The following is a 9639-nucleotide window of genomic DNA, read 5'->3' on the forward strand; positions in this document are numbered from 1 at the left end:
GAATCAGTCTATCAAGAAGCCAACAAGTAGTGACTTGACTTAACTTCATAGTCACGCCTTAGCAACCACCTAGCAACCGAGTTTCAATTTTGCCACTGCAAGCACCATTCACATTTTCTTCAGGAAATGTACATTCTAGTTATTATTATTATTCTTCTTCTTCTGGACAAAACTTCGGCGCGTAACTTGTCCCGCAGTTTTTGTCCTAGACCCATGAATGAGGTGTCAAATCGACCGGCTCATTGAGGAGAGGTGTGCTATGACTTTTATAAGCGATCGGGTGTACGATGTTCGCCCGGCGGGCGAAAAAGTAGCCGAAAAATCCCATTGACTTAACATTGCGACGAACTTTGACGAGTCATAGCTCCTAACAAGAATTTCGTAGAAACATGTGGGTTACCACGTTTGAAGAGGCTGACAGTCTCTGTCAGACCATACCTCAAAATGGGGTGTAAGTTGTACCCCTGGGGCGCAAGAGCTGCCCAAAGTGGCCCCATAGACTTACTATGGTGAAGCCGTGCCCATGAAACAGTGTGTTTTTCCTACTATGGTAAATTACATAGGGATTTTGTATTGAACATCACTCTGGATCACAGTGTCATAGAGACAAGGGGGTGGGCTCATTTTACTCAGGCAACCAATCAGTCTCTCAGGATCATTGTGAAGCTATCAAGCCACGCCCTAGCAACCATATAGAGCACCATAGCAACAAGTTCCATAGACTTCCATTGAAAAAGATCAAAGGAATATCTTTGGATGGAAGTGTCATAGAAACATGAGGGTGGGCTCATTTAACTCGGTGCAGCATACGGCCAGTCACGAGTCACCTTCAAGACTTCATAGCCACGCCCTAGCAACCATTTAGAGCACCCTAGCAACCCAAAGCATAGAGGGATATCTTCAAATCTGAATATCATAGAGGCATGGTGGTTGGTTTATATCATTCATACTAGCAAGCAGCTTTGGAGTATCATCACTGGCAGCTGCTAAGCCACTCCCTAGCAACCAAATAGAGTACCCTAGCAACCATTTTGCAAGGCCTATTTCTCTGTATCAGAACATCGTAGAGACATGGGGGTTGGTTTATATTGGCAAGCAGCCTTTGGAGTATCATCATTGGCAGCTGCCAAGCCACTCCCTAGCAACCAAACAGAGTACCCTAGCAACCGTTTTGAAAGACCTATATCTCTGCATCAGAACATCGTAGAGACATGGCGGTTGGTTCTTTTTGACTCATGCTAGCAAACTGGACTTGCAACATGCTACACATGCTAGCAGTGAATAGCTACGTGCTAATAGCAATTAGCTTAGGTTTTATACATGACACAAACAAGTAAAAATGTGTTAGCATCATGCTAGTAGCATACTAATTGAGTTAGCATCATGCTAGTAGCATGCTAATCACGTTAGCATCATGCTAGCAAACATGCTAATCATGTTAGCATCTTGCCAAAATCACATTAGCAACACGCTAATTGTGTTAGCATCATGCTAGCAACATGCTAATTGTGTTAGCATCATGCTAGCAACATGCTAATTGTGTTAGCATCATGCTAGCAACATGCTAATTGTGTTAGCATCATGCTAGCAACATTCTAATCGTGTTAGCATTATGCTAGCAACATGCTAATTGTGTTAGCATCATCCTAGCAACATGCTAATCGTGTTACCATCATGCTAGCAACATGCTAATAATGTTAGCATCTTGTTAAAAACATGCTAGCAACATGTTAATCATGTTAGCATCTTGCTAAAAACATGTTAGCAACATGGCAAGAATGCTAGCATCATGCTAGCAACATGCTAATCATGTTAGCATCTTGCTAAAAACATGCTAACAACATGCTAATTATGTTAGCATCATGCTAATCAAGAGTGGCGAGTTTTGCCACTGCAAGCACCATTCACATTTTCTTCAGGAAATGTACATTCTAGTTAATGGTGCTTGCCAAAGGCAAAGCATCATTATTGTTCTCCTGCATACTTATTAATGGTGCTTGCCAAAGGCAAAGCATCATTATTGTTCTCCTGCATACTCATTATTATTATTCTTCTTCTTCTTCTTCTGGACAAAACTTCGGCGCGTAACTTGTCCCGCAGTTTTTGTCCTAGACCCATGAATGAGGTGTCAAATCGACCGGCTCATTGGGGAGAGGTGTGCTATGACTTTTATAAGCGATCGGGTGTACGATGTTCGCCCGGCGGGCGAAAAAGTAGCCGAAAAATCCCATTGACTTAACATTGCGACGAACTTTGACGAGTCATAGCTCCTAACAAGAATTTCGTAGAAACATGTGGGTTACCACGTTTGAAGAGGCTGACAGTCTCTGTCAGACCATACCTCAAAATGGGGTGTAAGTTGTACCCCTGGGGCGCAAGAGCTGCCCAAAGTGGCCCCATAGACTTACTATGGTGAAGCCGTGCCCATGAAACAGTGTGTTTTTCCTACTATGGTAAATTACATAGGGATTTTGTATTGAACATAACTCTGGATCACAGTGTCATAGAGACAAGGGGGTGGGCTCATTTTACTCAGGCAACCAATCAGTCTCTCAGGATCATTGTGAAGCTATCAAGCCACGCCCTAGCAACCATATAGAGCACCATAGCAACAAGTTCCATAGACTTCCATTGAAAAAGATCAAAGGAATATCTTTGGATGGAAGTGTCATAGAAACATGAGGGTGGGCTCATTTAACTCGGGGCAGCATACGGCCAGTCACGAGTCACCTTCAAGACTTCATAGCCACGCCCTAGCAACCATTTAGAGCACCCTAGCAACCCAAAGCATAGAGGGATATCTTCAAATCTGAATATCATAGAGGCATGGTGGTTGGTTTATATCATTCATACTAGCAAGCAGCTTTGGAGTATCATCACTGGCAGCTGCTAAGCCACTCCCTAGCAACCAAATAGAGTACCCTAGCAACCATTTTGCAAGGCCTATTTCTCTGTATCAGAACATCGTAGAGACATGGGGGTTGGTTTATATTGGCAAGCAGCCTTTGGAGTATCATCATTGGCAGCTGCCAAGCCACTCCCTAGCAACCAAACAGAGTACCCTAGCAACCGTTTTGAAAGACCTATATCTCTGCATCAGAACATCGTAGAGACATGGCGGTTGGTTCTTTTTTACTCATGCTAGCAAACTGGACTTGCAACATGCTACACATGCTAGCAGTGAATAGCTACGTGCTAATAGCAATTAGCTTAGGTTTTATACATGACACAAACAAGTAAAAATGTGTTAGCATCATGCTAGTAGCATACTAATTGAGTTAGCATCATGTAGTAGCATGCTAATCACGTTAGCATCATGCTAGCAAACATGCTAATCATGTTAGCATCTTGCCAAAATCACATTAGCAACACGCTAATTGTGTTAGCATCATGCTAGCAACATGCTAATTGTGTTAGCATCATGCTAGCAACATGCTAATTGTGTTAGCATCATGCTAGCAACATTCTAATCGTGTTAGCATTATGCTAGCAACATGCTAATTGTGTTAGCATCATCCTAGCAACATGCTAATCGTGTTACCATCATGCTAGCAACATGCTAATAATGTTAGCATCTTGTTAAAAACATGCTAGCAACATGTTAATCATGTTAGCATCTTGCTAAAAACATGTTAGCAACATGGCAAGAATGCTAGCATCATGCTAGCAACATGCTAATCATGTTAGCATCTTGCTAAAAACATGCTAATTATGTTAGCATCATGCTAATCAAGAGTGCCGAGTTTTGCCACTGCAAGCACCATTCACATTTTCTTCAGGAAATGTACATTCTAGTATTGTAATTACTATTCACCTGTACAAAACTTTGGCGCGTAACTCGTCCCGCACCGTTTGTCGTAGACCCATAAATGAGGTGTCAAATCGACCGGCTTAATGAGGAGAGGTGTGCTATGACTTTTCTAAGCGATCGGGTGTACGAAGTTTGCCCAGCGGACAAAAAATCAGCTGAAAAAAGTCCCATAGACTTAATATTGGGACAAAATCTGTGAGATCATATCTTTGGATCAGAAGGTCATAGAGACTTGGGGCTGGGCTCTTTTGACTCGGCCAGCCAATAGGTAGTGACACAGCAACTTCATAGCCACGCCCTAGCAACCAATTACAGCACCCTAACAACTGAGTGGCGAGTTTTGCCACTGCAAGCACCATTCACATTTTCTTCAGGAAATGTACATTCTAGTTAATGGTGCTTGCCTCTGGCAAAGCATCATTATTGTTCTCCTGCATACTTATTATTATTATTATTATTATTATTATTCTTCTTCTTCTGGACAAAAACTTCGGCGCGTAACTTGTCCCGCAGTTTTTGTCCTAGACCCATGAATGAGGTGTCAATTCGACCGGCTCATTGAGGAGAGGTGTGCTATGACTTTTATAAGCGATCGGCCCAACGATGTTCGCACAGGGGGCGAAAAAGCGGCCAAAAAAGTCCCATTGACTTTCAATGGCGGAATGTTCAGAAATTTGAATCTCAACTGTCACTTTCTCACACACACACACACACACGCAGGGCCTTAGAACCCTTTCTGTCACTCACTCACATCTCTCACTATTGATCACAGTGTCATAGAGACAAGGGGGCGGGCTCATTTCACTCAGGCAACCAATCAGTCTCTCAGGATCAATGTGACGCTATGAAGCCACGCCCTAGCAACCATATAGAGCACCATAGCAACAGGTTCCATAGACTTCCATTCAAAAAGGTCAAAGATAGTCCTTTGGATAGAAGTGTCATAGGAACATGAGGGTGGGCTCATTTGACTCGGGACAGCAAACGGCCAATCACGAATCACCTTCAAGACTTCATAGCCACGCCCTAGCAACCATTTAGAGCACCCTAGCAACCCAAAGCATAGAGGGATATCTTTAAATCTCAATATCATAGAGGCATGGGGGTTGATTTATATCATTCATACTGGCAAGCAGCCTTTGGAGTATCATCATTGGCAGCTGCCAAGCCACTCCCTAGCAACCAAACAGAGTACCCTAGCAACCGTTTTGCAAGACCTATATCTCTGCATCAGAACATCGTAGAGACATGGCGGTTGGCTTATATTGGCAAGCAGCCTTTGGTGTATCATCATTGGCAGCTGCTAAGCCACTCCCTAGCAACCAAACAGAGTACCCTAGCAACCGTTTAGCAAGACCTATATCTCTGCATCAGAGCATCGTAGAGACATGGCGGTTGGCTCTTTCGACTCATGCTAGCAAACTGGACTTCCAACATGCTACACATGCTAGCAGTGAATAGCTACATGCTAATGGTGATTAGCTAAGTGCTAAAGTGGGCTAAGAACATGCTAAGAACTCTATAAAAACACCATAGTAACCATCTGTGACAACTACCAACCACCTAGTAACATCATAGCAACCACCCAGGTTACCATAGCAACTGCCTAGCAACCACCCATAACACCCTAGCAACCACCTAGCAACACCGTAGCAACTGCCCCAAGTACCTTAGCAACTGCCTAGCAACCGCCTAGCAACCACCCAGGTTACCATAGCAACCGCCTAGCAACCACCCAGAACACCCTAGCAACTGCCTAGCAACACCTTAGCAACCACCCCAAGTACCTTAGCAACTGCCTAGCAACCGCCTAGCAACCACCCAGGTTACCATAGCAACCGCATAGCAACCACCCAGAACACCCTAGCAACCGCCTAGCAACACCTTAGCAACCACCCCAAGTACCTTAGCAACTGCCTAGCAACACCCTAGCAACCACCCAGGTTACCATAGTAACCGCCTAGCAACCACCCAGAACACCTTAGCAATTGCCTAGAAACACCCTAGCAACCGAGTGCCGAATTTTGCCACTGCAAGCACCATTCACATTTTCTTCAGGAAATGTACATTCTAGTTATTCTTCTTCTGGACAAAACTTCGGCGCGTAACTTGTCCCGCAGTTTTTGTCCTAGACCCATGAATGAGGTGTCAAATCGACCGGCTCATTGAGGAGAGGTGTGCTATGACTTTTATAAGCGATCGGGTGTACGATGTTCGCCCGGCGGACGAAAAAGTAGCCGAAAAATCCCATTGACTTAACATTGCGACGAACTTTGACGAGTCATAGCTCCTAACAAGAATTTCGTAGAAACATGTGGGTTACCACGTTTGAAGAGGCTGACAGTCTCTGTCAGACCATACCTCAAAATGGGGTGTAAGTTGTACCCCTGGGGCACAAGAGCTGCCCAAAGTGGCCCCATAGACTTACTATGGTGAAGCCGTGCCCATAAAACAGTGTGTTTTTCCTACTATGGGAAATTACATAGGGATTTTGTATTGAACATAACTCTGGATCACAGTGTCATAGAGACAAGGGGGTGGGCTCATTTTACTCAGGCAACCAATCAGTCTCTCAGGATCATTGTGAAGCTATCAAGCCACGCCCTAGCAACCATATAGAGCACCATAGCAACAAGTTCCATAGACTTCCATTGAAAAAGATCAAAGGAATATCTTTGGATGGAAGTGTCATAGAAACATGAGGGTGGGCTCATTTAACTCGGTGCAGCATACGGCCAGTCACGAGTCACCTTCAAGACTTCATAGCCACGCCCTAGCAACCATTTAGAGCACCCTAGCAACCCAAAGCATAGAGGGATATCTTCAAATCTGAATATCATAGAGGCATGGTGGTTGGTTTATATCATTCATACTAGCAAGCAGCTTTGGAGTATCATCACTGGCAGCTGCTAAGCCACTCCCTAGCAACCAAATAGAGTACCCTAGCAACCATTTTGCAAGGCCTATTTCTCTGTATCAGAACATCGTAGAGACATGGGGGTTGGTTTATATTGGCAAGCAGCCTTTGGAGTATCATCATTGGCAGCTGCCAAGCCACTCCCTAGCAACCAAACAGAGTACCCTAGCAACCGTTTTGAAAGACCTATATCTTTGCATCAGAACATTGTAGAGACATGGCGGTTGGTTCTTTTTTACTCATGCTAGCAAACTGGACTTGCAACATGCTACACATGCTAGCAGTGAATAGCTACGTGCTAATAGCAATTAGCTTAGGTTTTATACATGACACAAACAAGTAAAAATGTGTTAGCATCATGCTAGTAGCATACTAATTGAGTTAGCATCATGCTAGTAGCATGCTAATCACGTTAGCATCATGCTAGCAAACATGCTAATCATGTTAGCATCTTGCCAAAATCACATTAGCAACATGCTAATCGTGTTAGCATCATGCTAGCAACATGCTAATTGTGTTAGCATCATGTTAGCAACATGCTAATTGTGTTAGCATCATGCAAGCAACATGCTAATTGTGTTAGCATCATGCTAGCAACATGCTAATTGTGTTAGCATCATCCTAGCAACATGCTAATCTTGTTACCATCATGCTAGCAACATGCTAATAATGTTAGCATCTTGTTAAAAACATGCTAGCAACATGTTAATCATGTTAGCATCTTGCTAAAAACATGTTAGCAACATGGCAAGAATGCTAGCATCATGCTAGCAACATGCTAATCATGTTAGCATCTTGCTAAAAACATGCTAACAACATGCTAATTATGTTAGCATCATGCTAATCAAGAGTGCCGAGTATTGCCACTGCAAGCACCATTCACATTTTCTTCAGGAAATGTACATTCTAGTTATTATTATTATTCTTCTTCTTCTGGACAAAAACTTCAGCGCGTAACTTGTCCCGCAGTTTTTGTCCTAGGCCCACGAATGAGGTGTCAAATCGTGCGGATTATTGAGGAGAGGTGTGCTATGACTTTTATAAGCGATCGGGTGTACGATGTTCGCCCGGCGAGCGAAAAAGTAGCCGAAAAATCCCATTGACTTAACATTGCGATGAACTTTGTCGAGTCATAGCTCCTAACGAGAATTTCGTAGAAACATGTGGGTTACCACGTTTGAAGAGGCTGACAGTCTCTGTCAGACCATACCTTAAAATGGGGTGTAAGTTGTACCCCTGGAGCGCAAGAGCTGCTCAAAGTGGCCCCATAGACTTACTATGGTGAAGCCGTGCCCATGAAACAGTGTGTTTTTCCTACTATGGTAAATTACATAGGGATTTTGTATTGAACATAACTCTGGATCACAGTGTCATAGAGACAAGGGGGTGGGCTCATTTTACTGAGGCAACCAATCAGTCTCTCAGGATCATTTTGAAGCTATCAAGCCACGCCCTAGCAACCATATAGAGCACCATAGCAACAAGTTCCATAGACTTCCATTGAAAAAGATCAAAGGAATATCTTTGGATGGAAGTGTCTTAGAAACATGAGGGTGGGCTCATTTAATTCGGGGCAGCATACGACCAATCATGAATCCCCTTCAAGACTTCATAGCCACGCCCTAGCAACCATTTAGAGCACCCTAGCAACCCAAAGCATAGAGGGATATCTTCCAATCTGAATATCAAAGAGGCATGGGGGTTGGTTTATATCATTCATACTAGCAAGCAGCTTTGGAGTATCATCACTGGCAGCTGCTAAGCCACTCCCTAGCAACCAAACAGAGTACCCTAGCAACCGTTTTGAAAGACCTATATCTCTGCATCAGAGCATCGTAGAGACATGGTGGTTCACTCTTTCGACTCATGCTAGCAAACTGGACTTCCAACATGTTAAACATGCTAGCAGTGAATAGCTACATGCTAATGGTGTTTAGCTAAGTGCTAAAGTGGGCTAAGAACATGCTAAGAACTCTATAAAACACCATAGTAACCATCTGTGACAACTACCAACCACCTAGTAACATCATAGCAACCACCCAGGTTACCATAGCAACTGCCTAGCAACCACCCAAAACACCCTAGCAACCGCCTAGCAACACCTTAGCAACCACCCCAAGTACCTTAGCAACTGCCCAGCAACACCCTAGCAACCACCCAGGTTACCATAGCAACCGCCTAGCAACCACCCAGAACACCCTAGCAACCGCCTAGCAACACCTTAGCAACCACCCCAAGTACCTTAGCAACTGCCTAGCAACACCCTAGCAACCACCCAGGTTACCATAGCAACCGCCTAGCAACCACCCAGAACACCCTAGCAACCGCCTTGCAACACCTTAGCAACCACCCCAAGTACCTTAGCAATTGCCTAGCAACACCCTAGCAACCACCCAGTTTACCATAGCAACCGCATAGCAGCCACCCAGAACACCCTAGCAACTGCCTATCAACACCTTAGCAACCACCCCAAGTACCTCAGCAACCGCCTAGCAACCACCCAGAACACCCTAGCAACCGCCTATCAACACATTATCAACCACCCCAAGTACCTTAGCAACTGCTTAGCAACACCCTAGCAACCACCCAGGTTACCATAGCAACCGCCTAGCATCCACCCTGAACACCTTAGCAATTTCCTAGAAACCCCCTAGCAACCGAGTGCCGAGTTTTGCCGCTGCAAGCACCATTCACATTTTCTTCAGGAAATGTACATTGTAGTATTTATATTATTCTTCCTATTTTTCGCGAACAGTGAGCTTGTGCATGGTAGGCCTACAGTATTTTCTCTGCTGGCGCATCTGTTCTCCTCTTTGTTTCCGTGTTCAGCGTGTGCCTGTGTTAAAGTCCTGTTTACAGACTTAGTAAATACACAAATTAAATTTTGGGAAATTATTACAAAGCAGTTTGT

At 44.1% G+C, this 9639-nt stretch overlaps 1 long non-coding RNA gene across 1 annotated transcript; it reads left to right on the plus strand.

Moving 5' to 3' along the window:
* The first annotated feature begins 144 nt into the window (after window positions 1-144).
* Window positions 145-9048, plus strand: LOC127494493 (uncharacterized). Its single transcript, XR_007924895.1, has 3 exons — window positions 145-252; window positions 4380-5754; window positions 8890-9048. It is a non-coding gene; the product is annotated as an uncharacterized LOC127494493 (long non-coding RNA).
* Window positions 9049-9639: the final 591 nt, after the last annotated feature.

This window comes from Ctenopharyngodon idella, chromosome 2 (genome assembly GCF_019924925.1).
Source record: "Ctenopharyngodon idella isolate HZGC_01 chromosome 2, HZGC01, whole genome shotgun sequence".
In the NCBI taxonomy this organism is placed as follows: Eukaryota; Metazoa; Chordata; class Actinopteri; order Cypriniformes; family Xenocyprididae; genus Ctenopharyngodon; species Ctenopharyngodon idella.